The 11,274-nt window shown below is 42.0% G+C and overlaps 1 pseudogene; it reads left to right on the top strand.

Annotated features, from left to right (window-relative positions):
- The first annotated feature begins 1,936 nt into the window (after positions 1-1,936).
- LOC147896295 (uncharacterized) lies at positions 1,937-3,083 on the top strand (annotated as a pseudogene).
- Positions 3,084-11,274: the final 8,191 nt, after the last annotated feature.

The following is an 11,274-nucleotide window of genomic DNA, read 5'->3' as shown; positions in this document are numbered from 1 at the left end:
AAAAAGATTATATAAAGCACTTTAAAACCCTAAAATCCCTCATTTCTATGGCATGAGTTAAACAAACTGCTAGATCCACTGGATGCCGTTTAGGAGATGCTACCCGCTCTCCTCCTTACAACTCCATGGCCTCTGAACACACTGCAAGACCCAGTGGCCAAGAGGGCAATGATGAGCAGGGATCTGAAGGTGGTTCTCATCATCAGGAGTCCAAGCAACGCGAGTCCCCACCATTTGACTCTCATGGGGGATCCTAGGGTTCTCAGTACCATGAGGAATCCCAGAACAATGAAGGATCCAAGCACGATCAGGGGCCCTCTCAGTCCTTCCACACAACTAACCATGGAAGTAGAGAGGTCTCCCAAGAAGGGCAAAATAGTCCAATCAATCATGATCAACTACCCTTTGCTCCTCCGTGGGGTCCTATCATGGAGCATCTAGACCAACAAGGGGAGCAAGAAAGGCAAAGAGAGGAGATGGAGAGATTAAAGGGGCCACAACAAGAGGAAGTATTTGGTGGGCTCACAGATATAATGAACCTTGGCCCCAATCCTCCAACCAAGCAGACCACACGGAAGAGTACCATCAACCCTCTGTGCCTCGATATTATCACATATGAGCAGCCTCTAGTATGAGGTGAGCAAGAGCCTCGGCGTGTTGTCTCACAGCCTCATGAAAAGGAAAAGAGACCAAGGACAAAGAAGACCCTATCAAACTAGTAGCAAAGTACATAAGTAATCAATGCATACTTGGTGCAACTGATTATTGCACAAAAACCCAACTTTCTTACGCAATTGCATCTATTGTTTAGGTCTCACTACATCAAGTTACCATGCATGTCCTATTTGTGGTCCTTCGCTAGTTTCTTCACGGCTAAAGGACTTGAATAAGGTCATCTATGAGAATCACCATCGATTTCTCCCACCTGATTATCCTAGATATGTTGCCCCTTGTAATGAGGTCCTCCCACATTCATTCACTATAGGAGATTGAAAGAAAATTTGGGACCTTTCCATGACTCCTCTACACGGCATGAGTTAGTAAAGTTTCATAACTATTGTGTGCTATATTGAATGGAAATAAAGATTGCACACTAACACCATCTTTTTTTTAGATACTCCATCAAGAATGTTTTTGTCCAAGCTATTATGATATATTAATATAAAATATTGGCAAAAGTTTTCAAGCTCATTTTTTTAGTTTCACAATATTAGCAGTATGTAGTACTTCTTAATATATTTTCTTTTAAATTTTGAAGGAATAAATGTAAACTCTGGCAAAACTTTGAACTTTTTTGCTTTAAGTTTTAAATCCTGTGAATGTTTCAAACATTTATTTTTATTAGGGCATACAAACTTTCGATGCCAATATAAAAGTTTAGCTTATAAACAAAACTAACTTGAAACAATCATCCATGTACTCCATCTTTTATCGGCTACCATATTGGTCTCACCGCAAGATTAATCACCTGCTTGATCCCACACATATCTTCAACAATGTGGCATCCACCATTTGGGAACATTTGATTGGGACATGAGATTCCTTGAGCATAAGGGAGGATCCATGCACCATAGGGAGGATGTGTGAAGCTTGGCCACAAGAGAGGCCAAATGGGCATGTCTTTTTACCCTGTGCACCATGAACGTTATCAAAGAAAGAGATGGTGGTGGTGAAGTGGGCTATTCCTGCAATTCGTACTCCCACTGGATGCATGAGGTGTTTGAAGGGGGCCTTCATAAAGAGTAAGAAAAGAGGTGTAGAGCAATTATACGGCTTGAAATCTCATGATTGGCACAAGATGCTTCAAGTAAGTATGAATTGGCATAATCTCTTTTTCCTTTAAAATTTGTGAGTGTAGAAGCAACTAATCAACCATCACTCATGTGTTCAGTTCATACTACCTACTAGCATTTCTCATAGTGCATCGAAGGGCATGATGGCTTGTATTTTCAAGATGGGCAAGCTTGTGAGGTACTTCACACTATACAAAATGTGAATCATATAAATGCGTGATGCAAGGTTTTCATATTGCTAACATGGTGCTTTTTTTTCTTTCTAGGTATGTGAGCTCAAAGGAAATAGATCCCACCATGCTAGAGGATGCACGAGTTATGTCAGTGGAGGTGGTTTGTTTAGTGGAGGAGACCTTTCAGTGTTCTATTCTCACAATCCAACTACATCTCATAGTGCATTTGGTGGATATATGCGGCACTATGCATGCATGATGGTTTTTCTTCCCCGAGCGCTTCATGCATACCTTGAAGGGTTTCATGAGGCAAATTGCAAGGCCCGAAGGTAGCATGGCCGAGGGTTGGTTGGTACAAGAGTCACTTGTATATATTTCTAAGTTTCTTGTTGATGTGGATAGCTCTCTCCCACCACTATGGAGAGATGAAGAAGACCTAAGGATGACCTCTATTGTGCCTCAAGGGAAAGGACGGAGCAAAGTAATGGACAGGGAGTTGCTTAATAATCTAAACCTCTATTGCATGCTTAATAGTGATGTGATGAAAAGATGGGTGACAAGATATGAGGATGCAAAGGCAAGAAGACAAGTAGAAAGGGACCTCTTTCGTATACACCATGAATCTCGTGTGCCATACCCTGAGCATCTAAGAGCACTTTCGAAGGATATTCATGTCAATTGGCTACTTGATGAATGGAGAGAGTAGAGAGAGACGAGGGGATGCATATCACAATTGAAGAATGGGAGTATGCTAGAGGATGCATGCAAAAGGTTGATATATAGAATGTTATGCATAAGTTAGGAGCTTTCAACAATTTAGATTGCTTATTCAATCAATTTTGTCTTGGTGTAGTGTACTATGTTCAATGCTATATGGTGTGAGGGCAAGCATTTTTGGACACAACGGATTAATGATAAGAGAAACACACAAGATTGCAGCATCATTGCTAGCTTTGAGGGAGCCAATGGAGCCATGGATGATTATTGTGGCATAATCCAAGATATTATTAAGCTTGACTTTCGGCACTTCTTTGTGTATGTTTTGGATGTCAAGTGGTTTAAGGAAGTGGTGGAAAGAGGCCCTAATGCAACAATCAAATGCCATTGTATCTATTGACTCCACAAAGTTTTGGGAAAGCAAGGACACACTAGTACTACCGCAACAATGTGAACAGGTACTGTACACATATATAAAAATACTCACTTATTTATATTGGATACCTTCAACACAAGGAAAATATCATGTTCGTATTTGTGTTTGAATAGGTTGTCTATCAACCAATGGTGGATAATAATAGGTGGTGGCACGTCATACCTATTACACCACGTTCTAAAGTGATGTATAGTACATTTACTAATATGTAGTGTATGGAGGATGATCATGGCCACGAAGGTGATGATGATCGTGATACAAGAGAGCAGGATGATCATGAGATAGGAGACACAAATATTCAGGCCATTACCCATGAGGATGAGCTTGCCATTGGAGATGTTGATTTTGATGAGCACAATAGCAGAAGTAGTAGTGGGCTAAATGTATTTGTAGATCTCCACATTGGTTTGGATATTGAAGTTGATAGTTTGGCAAGGGTTGATCTCATTGAGGATGAGATCGAACCATAGCCCATCATTGTATCATCTGCTACATATTCACAAAACTATTTTATATATTGTCTCATTCTCCTCACCTCACTCAATTTTTGTATATGTGTATTTGACAAAGAGCATATTATCGTGTGTGACACATGCATAGCAATAGCGGGTGCATCTACAAGCACTAATAAACTTAATAAAAATATGAGCATGTCTATTAGCGCGGTTATTAATGCGTCTATCAGTGTGATTATACATGCATTTAATAGCGCATCTACACTATAAACTAGACATTGATTTAAACACTTTTATAAACGTCCATCAAAGTTTGAAATTATAATGTGGGTTGATAAATGTGCATCATTGCGTGCCAAACATTGCACATGATTAGCAAAGCACATAATTTAATAAAAATTGTGCATCCATCGAGCGCATCTATGGATGCATAATGTTGTTAAGGACTCAAAGTTTTAAAAAGAGCATGGGTATGATGTTGCAAAATGTATCACAATCCCTGGTCCTATCCATGTCTATATTAAATAAAATTTGGCTAGACTTCTCCCATCAAGTGCAAATGTAGTACAAGAATATGATGACTCAAAATGAGATTTAGAAGCATAAGATAGCATACTGATCTAATGTTCTAAACAAGAATCTGATGACTCTAAACAAGATTTAGAAGCATAGGATAACATATTGTATGCATTGTTTCAAACAAATAATGTGTCTTATGTGGCATCCACATAGGACACATGTGCATCCACAATATTATTTTCAATCAAATGGTGTATCTATCCACCACCTATATGTTGAATTTGACAAAATTTTTCCATATGTCCTCATATTTTCACTATCAAACATTGAAGGAGGTGGAGTTGACCTCTATAATATTACAATTGAATTAAATTTAGGAGCTTACTATATTATTATTGAGTGAAGGTTACCACATAAAACTTTGGTGAATCTTTGGCTTTATTGGGCCATATATGTGTGGAGATGACCCATTTTGTTGCAAATTTACCCATGATGTATTGAGTGGAGGTTGCCACTTATAACCCCCTTATAACCTTGGGGAATTTTTAGCTTTATTAGGCCTTATTGGTGTTTAAAACGTGATCCATTTAGTGTTGCAAAAGAACCAATTTTGGAGTTTAACATGTGATATTGAGTAAAGGGGATATGCTCAGAAAAAAAGTCCATATGAAGAGAGAAAGTCCAAACATTTTGAGTAGTGTGTTATAATCTCTTGGGTTCTAGAAATGGTGCTAGGATTCATCACTTTTTGACACACATTATTTCCTTTTGGAAATAGTGTCTTGCATTTTTCAGTTTTAAGGCCATTACACATTGAACCCATTTCTGTTGAATCTTCATCTCTAAATTCCAATGCAAAGTGGTGTTGAAAATTACTTGATGCTTTATAATGTCTTGGGAATAAAAATTTGGTAAACAAGTTTTTTAAAGTCAATTTGTTACCAATGCCTCTTGAATTGCATGGGTGAATTGTATCTCCCTCACCATTAGATGTCTTGCCATCTATATCCTCCACACCAATGAGAACATCATGGCCAGTTACACCACAATTAGATGTTCTACCATCTATATCCTCCACAAGTGAGAACATCAAGACTAACAACATACTTAGATGTTTTGTCATATTTAGCCTCCACTATAGTGAAAACATCATGATCAACATTACAGTCAAATGCTTCACCATGTATATCCTCCAGTCAAGCGAGAACATCACGATCAATATCACTAATATCATTCATCCCTGTTGCATCACCATCGATAGCTTCATTTATTTTCATTAGTGGTACCATCTTGTCATTCTCAATACAAGACAAGTCTTCTATAGCAATGAGCATGTTTGAGTCACTTACAAACATAAGATGTCTTTTATACTAGTGGCCAAAATAATACAAGGAAATTATTTTGTTGATTTTGTTAAAAAGAATCATGTTTAGTAGAACACAACCTACATTAGGGGAGAATTGGGGTCTCAAAAGGGCCTCATAAGGAATGGATTAAGAAACGTATTAGTCCTAATGAAAGGGCCAAGGTAGGTCCCAAAAAGTCCTAACCCCCCCTCACCTAAGTGGGTTAAGCCCAAAAGTGACCCCACCTCTTACACAACTCTTACTCCTAGGTGGGAACCAAAAAAATCAAAATTCAAAATTCGATTTCTGAATTCCCTCCCTCCTTCTCTCTCCTCCCTCCCTCCCTCCCCCTCCTCCCTCCCCCTCCTCCCTCCCCCTCCCTCACTCCCCCTCCTCACTCCCTCCTCCCCCTCCCTCCTCCTCCCCCTCCCTCCCTCCCTCCCCCTCCCCTCTCCTCCCCTCCCCCTCCCCCTCCTCACTCCCTCCTCTGCCTTCCTCCTCCTCCCCCTCCCTCCCTCCCTCCTCCATGCCTGCTCCTCCTACCCTCCCCCTCCCTCCCTCCTCCACGCCTGCTCCTCCCCCCTCCCCTTCCCTCCTCCTCCACCACTGCTCCTCCTCCCCCCTCCCTCCTACTTGTCCCTCCTCCCTCCCTCCTCCTCCATGCCTACTCCTCCTCACCCTCCACACTTGCTAGTCTACCCCCCTTTCCTCCTCTTCAACCACTGGTCCTCCCTCCCCCATCCCTCCTCCTCCCTCTTCTTGCATGTTGCTCCTTCAAGCCTGCATCTCCACACCTTCTCCTTCTCTATACTCCTTTAGTCATGGCACCATTTGAGGATGTCTCCAACAAGTACCAGGTTCACTTAGAGTTGGAGGCTGAATATACAAGCACACGTAGTCTAGGATTGAGGGGAGCTTCTAAAATCCACGGTCTTCATTCGTAAGGAAAGAAGCATCTCGACCTTTGGGTAGAAGGATCCTTGTATCCTTTAGATCCTGCCAACCAAAAGAGCCCTCCTTTCTATATAATGCATGAGCTAGTTCGGTTTGTTGGAAATGGACATGCGGGGTTGCTTGGTTATTGCAATCGGTTAAACAATGCTTAGTCAATGGCTATGCAAGCAAGCGAGATGCCTAGAGCCCAAGCAGGGGAAAAGAAGACCAACAACAGAAGACAACAAATCAAGACAACAATAGTTGGATTACCGGTGGAAAGAAGACCAACAACAGGCGACAACAAATCAAGACAACAATAGTCGGATTACCGACGGAAGTGTGACAGGCAACAAGCGACATCAAACACAACAACAAGCAACTACAACAAATACAATCCAACATTAACATGGAGTTGCAATAGGCAGAGCAGCATTCGAGGCTTCAAACTCAAGAACAATTAATCGGCTGAAATCCCGTGACTAAAACTTTCTCCATTTATTTCATGGAAAGCACAGTCCATGTCAAATATGCCTGAGGAAGATATCTCTCCACATTTAGGAAATAGCACCATTGTTGCAATGCATAACTCTATGCACGATCTTCAAAACGATCTTCAAAGGAAGAACCAGGACTGAAATGCATTGGACTTGGAGCAACATACATTAGAAGAGTCACTCTGTAAGCTAGCTGAGTCCAAAAAAGGCTTGGAAAGATCTATATACAATCAAGTTCGATGAGTTGTAGAGAAGGAACGAGAGAAGGCAAAAGAATGAGTGCAAAAGATGAAAGAAACACCTTTGGGATTGAAGGAGAGGAAAAGAAGGTCCTTACATAACATGGATGCATTGGCACCCACTACTTGTGCGAGAAAGAGGAGAGTCCGAGCTACAAGGTTAGTTATCAAATGTTCCAATGAGATTACACTCTTTTGTGCTACACTGTTTGTGACTAAGTTTTTATTGTGTTCTTCTTTAGGAACTTCATGGAAGATGTGATGGGAAGAACGGACGGGGATGATATTGATTGTTCATATGCTCTAGCTAGTTTATTAAAGTCAAGCGATGTCATTGGGATACTAAGGGACTCAAGACACAAGCACCTACGTGTGCAAGTTGCTGAAGAGGTGATGAAAGACTTCAAGGATATTGTGGATGCAAAGGAGATGATTGCAGCTTGTGATACTGTCGGTGTAAGTCATGAAGCTTACACATCTGTTTTCAAAATTTTTAAGTCGGCTATTTTGGGAAAGTATAAGAAGTCTACAGTGCCCCTACCCACACCTTAGTCTGTGAGACATGCACGGTGAGAGACAAACCAATGTGCAAGAGAAATGCTTGGAGGGTACCATTGCGTAAGGGGCATAATGACTTGGAAGAGTAAAAAGAAATCTGGCTTGCAAACCTTTGAGATGAATGTTTTCAACAATGTCTACTTAGATGTTGAGAAACTGCAACAAGCAATGGTCAAATTCTATGGCATGAGAGAAGATGGTAAGGGGAAATCCATTATAGCATTGCAATGGAAAGCTCATATTTATCATCAAAATGGATGAAGCTCAATTTGTGAAAGAACACAAGTTAGAGAGAGTTAGCATCTACATTATGAATAAAGCCTTAGCCTTTGTTCAAGGGGACGAAGAAGTAGAGTAAGATTTCTCAGTGCAATAAGAGAAAGATATATGGTAGCTTGCAGCATTTGAGACTCCGAAAGAGTGCCATGAGAATTGAAGTGGATTCTACATAGAACAGGAATCCCATCGATGATTCGAAGACAAGAGGAAGGGCAAACATTGACAGTCGATGGCCATGGAACCTTTCAAGTTGAATGGCATCTTGTTGGTGATTTAAAAACCCTCAAGTGCTTGCATGGTTGTGATACAGGGGCAAATGCAATGAACACATGCGTTTATTGCATGTGTTCGCAACGTAAGCAAAAGGCTGGCTTATAATGGGAGAATGGCATTCTATTTTGCAGCCAAACGCAAGCTCCCAATCGTGACAAGAAGGATCCAAAGTGGGATCCCATCTTGCCCATCCCACTTGAGAGAGTACACATATGTACTTTACACGTAGAATTGCGCGTACTTGATAAATTATTGTATTTGCATCTTGTTTATTCTTGGAATTTAATTCCGCAAGAAGTATCCACATGGTGCATTGCAAAAGCTGAGAAGTGCTGTCAGAGATGCGATTCTATGGAGGACATGTCAAACTTAAGGAGGATAAGAAAATGTCTGGGGGAACACATAATCTTCCTGCAAAAGTATCCATGGGTGGAGGGAAGGCAAGGAGATTCCTATCGAACCACAATCTCGACAAAGACAAACATACATTGTCTCAAAGTAGTTTGGGTTGGGAATATTGGAAAGCATTGTGTGAATGCACAACCAATAAGGCTTCTCATCCTCAAGTAGCAACTTTGAGAGCTAAAGTATAGACAAAGGTAGATGCATTGATAAAATTGCTTCGCCAGGTTCAAATCGATGAGATGTATTATGAAAGGTTCAAGATGGCTGTGAAAGATTTTATGCAATTAATGGTGAAAGCATGGGGGGAGTCGCACATTACTCATTACATGGTAATCTTGGCACCATTGTGATATTTAGCACTTGCTTTATAAACTGTTTTTGTTGGCTGAAATGATTCTCATCATGTTTGCAGCATATTCTCTATGCACACGGACCATGGTTTGTACAAAATTGGGGTCCTTTGTCCATTTGGAATACACAAGGCATGGAGAAGTCGCACTATAGAGCCAAGGTAGCCTACTTCAAGAACTCAAGGCATGGTGGTGGTGTCACTCACAGAGCAATGCATTGCATGAGATGTTCGACTGGCTTTTTAGATGTTTACTAGGAAGGACTTTGAAGTTTGAAAAGGCAAAGGCATCAGAACTTGCAAAAGCAGTTCAAATTGTATCAAAGAATAGAAGGCATAGTGCTTGGAAAGCATCCATAGGGATTCCAGGAGTCGCACGTTGGTTGCAAGTTAGAGTGAGAGAAGGGAGGAGATGGGTCCAACCACCAACAGAAGCTATGGTGTAATTGTATACAAATATGAAATAAATATATTGTTTATTTTGACCACAATTTGTGTACTCTCTTTAATATCTTGCTTATTTTGACCACACTTTTTGTACTCACGACGTTGGGGAAAGTGGGGACATGGTAAGGAGGGGGGAGAGAAGGGAGGGACATGGAGTGGGGCAAGGGGAGGGGTGGAGTGGTAGCAAGGGTGGGGGGAGGGGGGTATGGGGGAGGGCGACAGGTGTGGGCAGGGCAAGTAGGGGGAGGGTAATGGGCGGGGAGGGCGACGAGGGTGGGGGGGTTGGAGGGGTTCAAGTGGCACAATGAAACCCTAAATGTAATTAAAAGGGATGTCAAAACATGATGGGCCCATATAAAACGTTTAAAAAAACCTTAACTCTCATTATTCAATGGCAAGAGTGAAGAACACTGCTAGACCCACTGGACGCCGCCTCCACCCTTCCTCCTCTAGCTCCACCACTTGCATGGCATCTGCACACATGAACCTATCTGGGTCCGGTGGTGCCTCCCCCGACTCTCGTGAGCTTTCCCCCAATTCTCGTGAGCCCTCCCCTAAGTCATGTGAGCCCACTCCCCAATCTCGTGAGCCTTCTCCTCCTCCCAAGTCTCGTGAGCCCACTCCCCAGTCTCATGAGCCCACTCCCCAGCCCCAAGAGCATCAGCCTTCCCCTCAGCCTTCCCCCCAGCCTTCCCCTCAGCCTCAGCCTCAACCTTCCCCTTAGCACCAGCCTCAGCCTTCCCCTAAGCCTCAGCCTTCCCCTCAACCTCTGACCCTCATCCTTCCCCTCAGCCTTCCCCTTGTCCTTCCCCTCCCCATGAGAGCCCTCTCCCGATCGAATAAAATGTGTTCAATAAGGTTGTGTATGTTCCATTTCTATGACTGCAGTAACTGATCATTTTCATGTAAGTTTTGAATTATGTCAAATCCTGAAGGAATTTCATCGTCGCGCAGAAGGGAAAAGTGTTCGGCACGTTGCTAGGACCCTAGAAAGCCCAAAACCCACCACGGCACGAATTTGGGCATTCTCGAAAGTTCGCCAGGACCCAAATTCATGCCATGGCGGGTTTTGGGCTTAGGGTCCTGGTGAACTTTCCAGAATGCCCAAATTTGTGCCGTGGTAGGTTTTGTGCTTTCTAGGGTCCTGGCGAGGTCCTGGCGACATGTCGAACACTTTCCCTTCGATGCGACGGTGAAATTCCTTCAGGATTTGACAGAAATGAACTTTCGATACTCAGAATTGGTCAAAATGATACTAAATTGGCTAGAAATGTATTAAATTAGAACAATTAAAATAATGGAGAAAATATATCATTAACGACTTAAACAAAATACAATGGAATTCATGACGAGCAATGATAACTTAAAACAAATAATAAAGACATGTAGTCATGTATCCATTGAAATATGCATTTAAATATATGTTTACATATACAAAAGGCCTCACAGGTTATCTTTCTTCTTGGCTAGTTCGAGTACATCGAGAATAGGGGTCTTTGAATCCCCTAGTGGATTCCTAGATATAAATCTAGCCGCAACAGCACTAACATCCTCCTCTCCTGCTGCCAAAGACATAGCCATTGCCGTCAATGCCCTGCCATGAATGTTCAATCCATAGGCATTGATAGTAGCCAAGCAGTGTACCAAAATGACTTTGTCAACATTCCGAGTAATGTTGGAGTATCCGATAGCGCACGACAATGCCTTGCACTTCAGTAGCTCCGAAGGACCTCAAGGAGAAAATTTGTTGTGAAAGGCCACAATATGCTCTGCGACTTTACCAAGGTAATGGGCCAAAGAATGATCTCACCCAAATGCACTGTGAACATTACCCCGTTGAGATGAGAATTGATCA

The sequence above is a fragment of the Dipteris shenzhenensis genome, chromosome 12 (genome assembly GCF_047967505.1).
Source record: "Dipteris shenzhenensis isolate YYH24624 ecotype China chromosome 12, Dip_SZ_1.0, whole genome shotgun sequence".
Taxonomy (NCBI): domain Eukaryota; kingdom Viridiplantae; phylum Streptophyta; class Polypodiopsida; order Gleicheniales; family Dipteridaceae; genus Dipteris; species Dipteris shenzhenensis.
The sequence above is the reverse complement of the archived record's forward strand: the minus strand, read 5'-3'. Positions and strand labels throughout refer to the sequence as shown.